This window comes from Oncorhynchus mykiss, chromosome 3, assembly GCF_057628025.1.
Source record: "Oncorhynchus mykiss isolate SJ-2025 chromosome 3, ASM5762802v1, whole genome shotgun sequence".
NCBI classification, from domain to species: domain Eukaryota; kingdom Metazoa; phylum Chordata; class Actinopteri; order Salmoniformes; family Salmonidae; genus Oncorhynchus; species Oncorhynchus mykiss.
In genome coordinates this window covers 10,980,287-10,992,882 of record NC_143024.1, presented here as the reverse complement: position 1 = coordinate 10,992,882, position 12,596 = coordinate 10,980,287, and positions in this window count along the sequence as shown.

The following is a 12,596-nucleotide window of genomic DNA, read 5'->3' as shown; positions in this document are numbered from 1 at the left end:
CACTACAATCACAAGCTGCACATGGGACACTACAATCACAAGCTGCACATGGGACACTGCAATCACAAGCTGTACAGGGGACACTGCAATCACAAGCTGCACATGGGACACTACAATCACAAGCTGCACAGGGGACACTACAATCACAAGCTGTACAGGGGACACTACAATCACAAGCTGTGTCCTAAATGGCACTTTTCTATGTACAGGGTGTCTTTACTATGATCCTCAAACAAATACACACACACATTACACACACATTACACACACATTACACACACATTACACACACATTACACACACGTTACACACACATTACACACACATTACACACACATTACACACACATTACACACACATTACACACACATTACAAACACATTACACACACGTTACACACACGTTACACACACATTACACACACATTATACACACATTACACACACGTTACACACACGTTACACACACATTACACACACATTGCACACACGTTACACACACGTTACACACACATTATGCACACATTACGCACACATTACACACACATTACACACACATTACATACACGTTACACACACGTTACACACACATTACACACATATTACACACACATTACACACACGTTACACACACGTTACACACACATTACACACACATTACACACACATTGCACACACGTTACACACACGTTACACACACATTACACACACATTACATACACATTACACACACATTACACACACATTACACACACATTACACAAACATTACACACACATTACATACACATTACACACACATTACACACACATTACACACACATTACACACACGTTACACACACATTACACACATATTACATACACATTACATACACATTACACACACATTACACACACGTTACACACACATTACACACATATTACACACACATTACACACACGTTACACACACGTTACACACACATTACACACATATTACACACACATTACACACACGTTACACACACGTTAGACACACGTTACACACACATTACGCACACATTACGCACACATTACACACACATTACACACACATTACACACACGTTACACACACGTTACACACACATTACACACACATTACACACACAAAACAGTGGAATTCCACACCAAAACAAAATTTGTTCTCGAAAATCAGGATATTGAAACACAAGACATAATGTGACAGCCAACTAATTTAATGTGACAGTCTCCAACCCCCCCTACCCCTTCCTCCAATCACCCTCATCCTCCCCTTTCACTCCCTGCTGGGTAGTCAGCAGTCAGCCATGGGCTGAGTGAGGAGAACAGATGTGAAAGCGGTGACCCTAATTGTGGACTAATTGGATGGGTAGAACACTTACCTTTCATTAGACATGTGTTAGACCCTGACAACCAATCACCGACCAACAACACCATCTCAACACATGACTGCACTTAATAATGCATGACCAACACATTTGGGTCGATGGGAGGGAGGGAGGAGGGAGGAGGAGGGAGGGAGGGAGGGAGGGGGGAGGAGGAGGGACGGAGGGGGAATGTCTGTGTTCTGATAACAGTGTGATGATGTGGGGGGTGTCTGTGTTCTAATAACAGTGTGATGATATGGGGGGTGTCTGTGTTCTAATAACAGTGTGATGATGTGGGGGGTGTCTGTGTTCTAATAACAGTGTGATGATTATCCCATTGGAGGTAACAACGACAGATTGGTGAATTGCCATGACAACAAGCCACCACACCTTATCCCTGCATTTCAGCGCCTTTACATTGAATAAAGCCATCTCCTTTACATTGAATGGCAGTGTTGGATTGGGAAGATTGGCACTAGACATAGTAGTACGGTGTTTAGTATTCATTTATTATTAATGGTACAACATGTTGTGATGCCACGCTTTCATAGGGGGGAAAATGCATGTGTGTGTGTGTGCGTGGGTGTGTGCGTCTTGCCTGTTGCTGGTCGTGGTTGACTGTGGGCCTACGTAAACAGGAGGCAAATAGGCAAAATCCCAAAAGCATTGGCTGTCTGATGTACTGTATGTAACTACATTAACTACTACATCTCTCTCTCTCTCTCTCTCTCTCTCTCTCTCTCTCTCTCTCTCTCTCTATCTCTTCCTCTCTCTCTCTCTCTCTCTCTCTCTCTCTCTCTCTCTCTCTATCTCTTCCTCTCTCTCTCTCTCTCTCTCTCTCTCTCTCTCTCTCTCTCTCTCTCCACCATCAGTGGGTTGGCTGTCTGGTGTATTGTATGTAACTACATTAACAGATGGTGAAATTGGGATTAAAAAGAGAGGGAGTAATGGAGAGGGAGTAATGGAGAGATAATGAGAAAGGAAAAAAGAAAGGAGGAAAAGAGAGAATAAGTGTCACAGAGACTGAGAGAGAGACAGAGATACAGAGAGACAGAGAGAGACAGAGAGACGGAGAGAGAGAGAGAGAGAGAGAGAGACGGAGAGAGAGAGAGAGAGAGAGACGGAGCGAGAGAGAAAGAGACAGAGAGAGACGGAGAGAGAGAGAGACAGACAGACAGACAGACAGACAGAGACAGAAAGAGAGGTAGACATAAAGAGAGAGAGAGACAGAGAGAGACTGACACCCCTATCAGATCACAGCAAAATCACAGTCTACTTGAACCCAGGGCCAACCGCACCAGCATATGGTCTCACAAGGGGTCTGAGGATCTCATCTCGGTACCTAATGGCAGTCAGGCTACCTCTGGCGAGCACATGGAGGGCTGTGCGGCCCCCCAAAGAAATGCCACCCCACACCATGACTGACCCACCGCCAAACCGGTCATGCTGGAGGATGTTGCAGGCAGCAGAACGTTCTCCACGGCGTCTCCAGACTCTGTCACGTCTGTCACATGTGCTCAGTGTGAACCTGCTTTCATCTGTGAAGAACACAGGGCGCCAGTGGCGAATTTGCCAATCTTGGTGTTCTCTGGCAAATGCCAAACGTCCTGCACGGTGTTGGGCTGTAAGCACAACCCCCACCTGTGGACGTCGGGCCCTCATACCACCCTCATGGAGTCTGTTTCTGACCGTTTGAGCAGACACATGCACATTTGTGGCATGCTGGAGGTCATTTTGCAGGGCTCTGGCAGTGCTCCTCCTGCTCCTCCTTGCACAAAGGCGGAACCCATTGCCCTTTATGTTTGTGAGGTCTGGGGTCCGCTTACCAACCAAGAATTCACAAAATGGGACAAACACCAAATTGAGACTCCGCATGCAGAATTCTGCAAAAATATCCACAGTGTATAACGTAAAAAACAATAATGCATGCAGAACATAATTAGGCCGATACCCGCTAATTATCAGAGTCCAGAAAAGAGCTGTTAAAAGGAAGTGATTCCCAAACCTTCCATAACAAAGCCATCACCTACAGAGAAATGAACATGGAGAAGAGTCCCCTAAGCAAGCTGGTCCTGGGGCTCTGTTCACAAACACAAACAGACCCCACAGATCCCAAGGACAGCAACACAATTAGACCCAACCAAACCATGAGAAAACATGCCAATAAAGCCCCATAAATTGAAATTGAAATTGAAATTGAGAGGGAGAGAGAGAGAGAGGGAGAGAGAGAGAGAGAGAAAGGGGGCTGTACTAACACTAAAAGGCTTTCTGCAGGCCGCTGAAAGTTTCAATGCAGTAGAAAGTAATGGGGCTGGCAGGCCGGAATCAATTATTAACCACAACAGAATTTCCCACAGGTCTGAGGCTGCCAGCTGGTACTGTGCTTCCACTGGCAAAGGAAGACTTTACTGCAACAAAGGCAGCTGACATGTAGCAGGTCATGGACATGTAGCCAGTCTCTCTCTATAGTAACAGGTCCAGTCTCTCTATATAGTAGCAGGTCCAGTCTCTCTCTCTCTCTCTCTCTCTATAGTAACAGGTCCAGTCTCTCTATATAGTAGCAGGTCCAGTCTCTCTCTCTCTCTCTATAGTAACAGGTCCAGTCTCTCTATATAGTAGCAGGTCCAGTCTCTCTCTCTCTCTCTCTATAGTAACAGGTCCAGTCTCTCTATAGAGTAGCAGATCCAGTCTCTCTATAGATAGTAGCAGATCCCGTCTCTCTGTCTATATACTAGCATATCCAGTCTCTCTCACTATATAGTAGCAGGTCCAGTCTCTATCTATATAGCAGCAGATCCAGTCCCTCTCTCTATATAGTATCAGGTCCAGTCTCTCTATATATATAGTAGCAGATCCAGTCTCTCTATAGATAGTAGCAGGTCCAGTCTCTCTATATATATAGTAGCAGATCCAGTCTCTCTATATAGTAGCAGGTCCAGTCTCTCTCTCTATTTAGTAGCAGGTCCAGTCTCTATCTATATAGCAGCAGATCCAGTCCCTCTCTCTATATAGTAGCAGGTCCAGTCTCTCTCTATATATAGTACCAGATCCAGTCTCTCTGTCTATATACTAGCAGATCCAGTCTCTCTCTCTATATAGTAGCAGGTCCAGTCTCTATCTATATAGCAGCAGGTCCAGTCTCTCTGTCTATGTAGTAGCAGGTCCAGTCTCTCTCTCTATATATAGTAGCAGGTCCAGTCTCTCTATATATAGTAGCAGGTCCAGTCTCTCTCTATATATAGCAGCAGATCCAGTCCCTCTCTCTATATAGTAGCAGGTCCAGTCTCTCTATATACGTATATTAGCAGGTCCAGTCTCTCTCTATATATAGTAGCAGGTCCAGTCTCTCTCTATATACGTATATTAGCAGGTCCAGTCTCTCTATATATATTAGCAGGTCAAGTCTCTCTCTCTCTACAGCAGCAGGTCCAGTCTCTCTATATATAGTAGCAGGTCCAGTCTCTCTCTATATATAGTAGCAGGTCCAGTCTCTCTCTATATACGTATATTAGCAGGTCCAGTCTCTCTCTATATATAGCAGCAGGTCCAGTCTCTCTCTATATATAGTAGCAGGTCAAGTCTCTCTATATATAGTAGCAGGTCCAGTCTCTCTCTCTATATACGTATATTAGCAGGTCCAGTCTCTCTCTCTATATAGCAGCAGGTCCAGTCTCTCTCTATATATAGTAGCAGGTCCAGTCTCTCTCTGTATACGTATATTAGCAGGTCCAGTCTCTCTCTATATATAGCAGCAGGTCCAGTCTCTCTCTATATATAGTAGCAGGTCCAGTCTCTCTATATATAGTAGCAGGTCCAGTCTCTCTATATATAGCAGCAGGTCCAGTCTCTCTCTATATATAGCAGCAGGTCCAGTCTCTCTCTATATATAGTAGCAGGTCCAGTCTCTCTATATATATTAGCAGGTCCAGTCTCTCTATATATAGTAGCAGGTCCAGTCTCTCTATATATAGCAGCAGGTCCAGTCTCTCTCTATATATAGCAGCAGGTCCAGTCTCTCTATATATAGTAGCAGGTCCAGTCTCTCTATATATATTAGCAGGTCCAGTCTCTCTATATATAGTAGCAGGTCCAGTCTCTCTATATATAGCAGCAGGTCCAGTCTCTCTATATATAGCAGCAGGTCCAGTCTCTCTCTATATATAGCAGCAGGTCCAGTCTCTCTCTATATATAGCAGCAGGTCCAGTCTCTCTATATATAGCAGCAGGTCCAGTCTCTCTCTATATATAGCAGCAGGTCCAGTCTCTCTCTATATATAGCAGCAGGTCCAGTCTCTCTATATATAGCAGCAGGTCCAGTCTCTCTCTATATATAGCAGCAGGTCCAGTCTCTCTCTATATATAGTAGCAGGTCCAGTCTCTCTATATATAGTAGCAGGTCCAGTCTCTCTATATATAGCAGCAGGTCCAGTCTCTCTCTATATATAGCAGCAGGTCCAGTCTCTCTCTATATATAGTAGCAGGTCCAGTCTCTCTATATATATTAGCAGGTCCAGTCTCTCTATATATAGCAGCAGGTCCAGTCTCTCTCTATATATAGCAGCAGGTCCAGTCTCTCTCTATATATAGTAGCAGGTCCAGTCTCTCTATATATATTAGCAGGTCCAGTCTCTCTATATATAGCAGCAGGTCCAGTCTCTCTCTATATATAGTAGCAGGTCCAGTCTCTCTATATATATTAGCAGGTCCAGTCTCTCTATATATAGCAGCAGGTCCAGTCTCTCTCTATATATAGCAGCAGGTCCAGTCTCTCTCTATATATAGCAGCAGGTCCAGTCTCTCTCTATATATAGTAGCAGGTCCAGTCTCTCTATATATATTAGCAGGTCCAGTCTCTCTATATATAGTAGCAGGTCCAGTCTCTCTATATATAGCAGCAGGTCCAGTCTCTCTATATATAGCAGCAGGTCCAGTCTCTCTCTATATATAGTAGCAGGTCCAGTCTCTCTATATATAGCAGCAGGTCCAGTCTCTCTATATATAGCAGCAGGTCCAGTCTCTCTCTATATATAGCAGCAGGTCCAGTCTCTCTCTATATAGCAGCAGGTCCAGTCTCTCTCTATATATAGCAGCAGGTCCAGTCTCTCTCTATATATAGTAGCAGGTCCAGTCTCTCTATATATAGTAGCAGGTCCAGTCTCTCTATATATAGCAGCAGGTCCAGTCTCTCTCTATATATAGCAGCAGGTCCAGTCTCTCTCTATATATAGTAGCAGGTCCAGTCTCTCTATATATATTAGCAGGTCCAGTCTCTCTATATATAGCAGCAGGTCCAGTCTCTCTCTATATATAGCAGCAGGTCCAGTCTCTCTCTATATATAGTAGCAGGTCCAGTCTCTCTATATATATTAGCAGGTCCAGTCTCTCTATATATAGCAGCAGGTCCAGTCTCTCTCTATATATAGCAGCAGGTCCAGTCTCTCTCTATATATAGCAGCAGGTCCAGTCTCTCTCTATATATAGTAGCAGGTCCAGTCTCTCTATATATATTAGCAGGTCCAGTCTCTCTATATATAGTAGCAGGTCCAGTCTCTCTATATATAGCAGCAGGTCCAGCCTCTTATTTCATGATCTTAGCCAGCCAGAGTTACGTTTCACTCCAGTTTTTGTTTTTGCCACTTTCTCATTGATATGCAAACATTGTTTTTCCGGAATGTAGGTCGAGGGACAATGTGTGGCCTCAAAAGCTGTTTTCTCTTTGGTCCTCACTTCCCTGGTGAGGACTTCATGTGCTGTCTCCTGTTGTGCTGGTTTGGGAATCAGTCTTTAGGGCTGCCTTGCCTGCCTTCCAACCATTGTGTCATTGCTTAAGGCTGGATGCTGGTAGTAGGTGTATTGGATTACAGTGTGCCTGCTTATGGTGTGATATGAACTCTGTTACAGGGGAGATATGGCAGTAGGTTTGGAAGAATGCATCAAGTCTACCAAACATACATATTGTGATGGAGATTGGAGTGTTTGCCAATACTTAGTGTTTAAAATATATATGTTTTATTTGGGGTTAATGGTTAGAATAGTTTATGAAAACTTTATTTGAAGATTCTAGAATTCAAGAGAAGGTTAGTGTTTAAGTTAAAAGCACCCTATTCACTAAATGCCCTGTGAGCCCTGGTCCAACGTAGTGCACTATATGTAGTGTTTAGGGACTAGGATGCCATTTAGGACGAGTCCATGTGATGTCACTGGTGTGTAACCTGAGGAGCTGTCTTCAATTCAAATCAAATCAAATCAAATTTAATTTGTCACATACACATCAAAACAAATCAAAACAAACCTTTGACTAAACAGAGGAACACGGAAGTGAACACATCCTCCTTTACAAGGTTTCACCTGTCCAGAAACCACCGCACACTAACATTAATGGATGCCAACAAAGGTAGGAAGGTGAACAGCGAGAAGGAAGGTGTATTTTGGTCTGATGGCTGGTGGGAATGGGTCTGGTCTGGTCCCGGTATAGAAACTGACTGACTGGTTGACCTGTCGACCGACTGACACACACTATATTATAGATCCCTGGTGGATCAGGGTACCTGCCTGACACTGACTGCTTGACTGACTGGGTACTGACTACCTGACTGAGTGCAGACTGACTGACTGACTGACTGCCTGGGTGTAGACTGACTGAATGACTGACTGACTGCCTGACTGACTGGGTACAGACTGACTGACTGATTGGGTACAGACTGACTGCCTGACTGACTGACTGGGTGTAGACTGACTGACTGCCTGACTGACTGCCTGACTGACTGGGTACAGACTGACTGACTGGGTGTAGACTGACTGACTGACTGGGTACAGACTGACTGACTGCCTGACTGACTGGGTGTAGACTGACTGACTGACTGACTGACTGCCTGACTGACTGACTGGGTGTAGACTGACTGACTGACTGACTGACTGCCTGACTGACTGGGTGTAGACTGACTGACTGACTGGGTGTAGACTGACTGACTGGGTACAGACTGACTGACTGACTGACTGGCTGGGTGTAGACTGGAACCAGTGGGAGGGAGACAGGAAGCTGTGGCCCATACGATAACATTGTTGTACTGAGGGTGTCTGGGGGGGACACAGGCAGGTTAGGAGCACCATGGGTAGCGCTGAGATGCATGTCTAAGGTTCTGTCCCAAATAACACCCTATTCCCTATATAGTGCACTACTTTGTCCAGAGACCTCATCAAAAGTAGTGCACTACATAGGAAATAGGGTGTTATTTGGGACACACTATAAGTCTCTGAAGTCACTATGTGGTATATTGTGTGGCATTTATTTACTCTCTCTTTTTAAATGCCTTTGTCTATTTAGGATTCTAATTATTACATTAAATGAGAACTTTGAATTATTGATTTACTAATGTGTTCTCTTACAGTAGTAGGTTAAGAATGATGATCAAGAAATTAATCCTTACCATGCAGTCAGTCAACACTCACTCACACACACACACACACACGCACGCACGCACACACACACACACACACACACACACACACACACACACACACACACACACCCTCCCTTATTCTCTTGCAGTTGTTGCATGACAGATATAAGATGTCTTGGTGGTGTGCACACAGGACGCAGGAGGCCTGTGAGTGCCGTTGCTGCCGACAGACCCCACAGTCGACACAGTAAATCAACCCTGGGAGGTTCCTGTGAGACTTACCTGCTGTGTGTGTGTGTGTGTGTGTGTGTGTGTGTGTGTGTGTGTGTGTGTGTGTGTGTGTGTGTGTGTGTGTGTGTGTGTGTGTGTGTGTGTGTGTGTGTGTGTGTGTGTGTGTGTGTGTGTGTGTGTGTGTCACATTCAGCCAGCTAGAGAGGGTCTGTAGACGGGTGTGATAACGCTCGCCTGGACCCGCTCACACGGAGATTGAATTACCACAGAATTAGCTCAGGGCTGTGGGAAGCAGCACCTCCTGAACACACACACACACTCACTGACACACACACACACACAGACACACACACAAACAGTCACAAAGGGAAACCTGAGGGAAGACTGAAGAAGGCAGCTGGGCACACGCCAGGTCTCTAACAAATGCTTTCTGATAGCTTTTAACTTCCTGACTCTGCCTTGAGAACCAGTATGAGGCTCATGGTCCATGGGATTCTTGGATTAGTTCATTATAATAGTTCTGGTGCCATATTTATATTTCTTTACAGTAAGGTCATAATACTACAATCATGTAAAATAAAGACGAAGCAAACGAACTAAGGGCAAATTATTGCAAATCAGAAGACATAATTGTTCCATTGCCATGAGGGCAAACATCCAAGCATCCAGAAGAGATATGAGGGTTGAAATTGGTTTGCTGGGGAAAGCAACACAATTGGTTTGCTGGGGAAAGCAACAAAATTGGTTTGCTGGGGAAAGCAACACAATTGGTTTGCTGGGGAAAGCAACAAAATTGGTTTGCTGTGGAAAGCAACACAATTGGTTTGCTGGGGAAAGCAACAAAATTGGTTTGCTGTGGAAAGCAACACAATTGGTTTGCTGGGGAAAGCAACAAAATTGGTTTGCTGGGGAAAGCAACAAAATTGGTTTGCTGGGGAAAGCAACAAAATTGGTTTGCTGGGGAAAGTAACAAAATTGGTTTGCTGGGGAAAGCAACAAAATTGGTTTGCTGGGGAAAGCAACAAAATTGGTTTGCTGGGGAAAGTAACATAATAGGTTTGCTGGGGAAAGTAACATAATTGGTTTGCTGGGGAAAGTAACATCATTGGTTTGCTGGGGAAAGTAACATCATTGGTTTGCTGGGGAAAGTAACATAATTGGTTTGCTGGGGAAAGTAACATAATTGTGTATAATGAACACAAATAATTCAGTACTAATACAGAAGGCCTTGACAGTAGTCAGTGTGAGGAGAACGGTTTGTGTCTGGCTAATGGAAACCATCTGACCACCAGTCTTGGCTAGTGTATCCCAAATGGCACCCTAAAGTGTATATAGTGCACTACTTTTGACCAGGGTAGTGCAAAAGTACTGCACTATATATGGAATAGGGTGCCATTTGTTACGCATACCTAGTGTAGATGTAGCAGCACCACCGTAGAGCCTGATTAGGGCTAATAGCTCCATAAACAGACTTGGAGCGACGCCTCCTAAATCCACTGAAGCTCAGGGGAAAGTCACAGAGGGGCCATGTTCGGCTTCTGTCTGGGGTCAAGGTAAAGCAAGTGGTTGTCGTTGATCTGGCTGAGTTGTTAGGTCAGTGGACTGTCTTGCCAAAGGCCTGTCATAACTCCCTAAGCATTCTGGAATACAGAGAGAATAACACAGGGAGGCTGTCCAGGGAGGCTGTCCAGGGAGGCTGTCCAGGGAGGCAGTCCAGGGGAGGCTGTCCAGGGGAAGCTGTCTAGGGAGATTGTCCTGTGAGATTGTCCAGGGAGACTGTCTAGCAGGGAGACTCTCCAGCCCGAGAATGGGAGACAGTCCAGCAGGGAGAATGTCCAGCAGGGAGAATGTCCAGCAGGGAGACTGTCCAGCAGGGAGACTGTACAGCAGGGAGACTGTCCAGCAGGGAGACTGTCCAGCAGGGAGACTGTACAGCAGGGAGACTGTACAGCAGGGAGACTGTCCAGCAGGGAGACTGTCCAGCAGGGGGACTGTACAGCAGGGAGACTGTCCAGCAGGGGGACTGTACAGCAGGGAGACTGTCCAGCAGGGAGACTGTACAGCAGGGAGACTGTCCAGCAGGGAGACTGTACAGCAGGGAGACTGTACAGCAGGGAGACTGTACAGCAGGGAGACTGTCCAGCAGGGAGACTGTCCAGCAGGGAGACTGTACAGCAGGGGGACTGTACAGCAGGGAGACTGTCCAGCAGGGGGACTGTACAGCAGGGAGACTGTCCAGCAGGGGGACTGTACAGCAGGGAGACTGTACAGCAGGGAGACTGTACAGCAGGGGGACTGTACAGCAGGGAGACTGTCCATCAGGGAGACTGTCCAGCAGGGAGACTGTCCAGGGGTGTGTGTGTGTGTGTGTGTGTGTGTGTGTGTGTGTGTGTGTGTGTGTGTGTGTGTGTGTGTGTGTGTGTGTGTGTGTGTGTGTGTGTGTGTGTGTGTGTGTGTGTGTGTGCAGCTGCTCCTTGGAATCAACTCCAAGTGCCAACAAGTTAACAACTGAGCTAATGGACAGGCCAGGGAAACAGGTGCTCTCCTCCAAGGTGCTGCTGGGAACAGAACAGAGACAGACAGGGCAGAGACCTGCTCCAAGGTGCTGCTGGGAACAGAACAGAGACAGACAGGGCAGAGACCTGCTCCAAGGTGCTGCTGGGAACAGAACAGAGACAGACAGGGCAGAGACCTGCTCCAAGGTGCTGCTGGGAACAGAACAGAGACAGACAACTGTTGACTCAACTCTGGAGAAACATCTAGTTTTGCCCGTGGTTAAGATCTGTCAGTGTCAGGCTTTTCTTTCTCCAATTACTGGCTGAATGTTTCCTGGGTGAGGGGTGCCATTCAGGCTCCTTGAGCCAGTCAATTCACCTGGTTGCTCTTCAGAACAGGGAACTTCCTAGAAGTGCTTGGCAACTGAAGCAACAAGAGCCACTGGGGCCTCCAGTCCGATCAATGCTGCTGTTGACCCACACAGCTGACAGCATACAATGAACAACACACTCTGCCTAATGGCCCATGAGTCCTGTTACACTACACACCAGTGAAGAAGGCGAGAGCTCTTGGGCTAATGGTTCCTGTGGCCCCTGACTGGGAGCTCAACAGGGGGGCTGAGGACCGACTGACAGGCTGGCTGCCTGGGAGTCTTGGTTTGAGCACCAAGTGGCTATAGGGATCTGGTCAAAAGTAGTGCATTTTATGGAGAATAGTGTGCTATTTGGGACACATCCTTGAGGAGGTTAAAACTATTTATTGAATGGTGATTGAAAACATATTCTGTGGGTTGTCTTAAAGATGCAATATGTATCAGTTTCGGCTACTCGACCAAATTCACATAGAAAATGGAATTATAGATGTCATTTTTGTTGAAAGCAAGTCTAAGAAGTGTTAGATCAGTTCTATGTGCGCTATTTCTATGCCTCCATTCTCTTAAATTTCCAATTGGCTCGTTCATCCCTCCCTCCTCTCCCTGTAACTATTTTCCAGGTCATTGCTGTAAATGAGAACCTGTTCTCAGTAACTTTACATTGTAAAATAAGGGTACAAAAAAATAATGAAATAAAATAAAACATTTCGTTGTTGACGTAAACAGACAT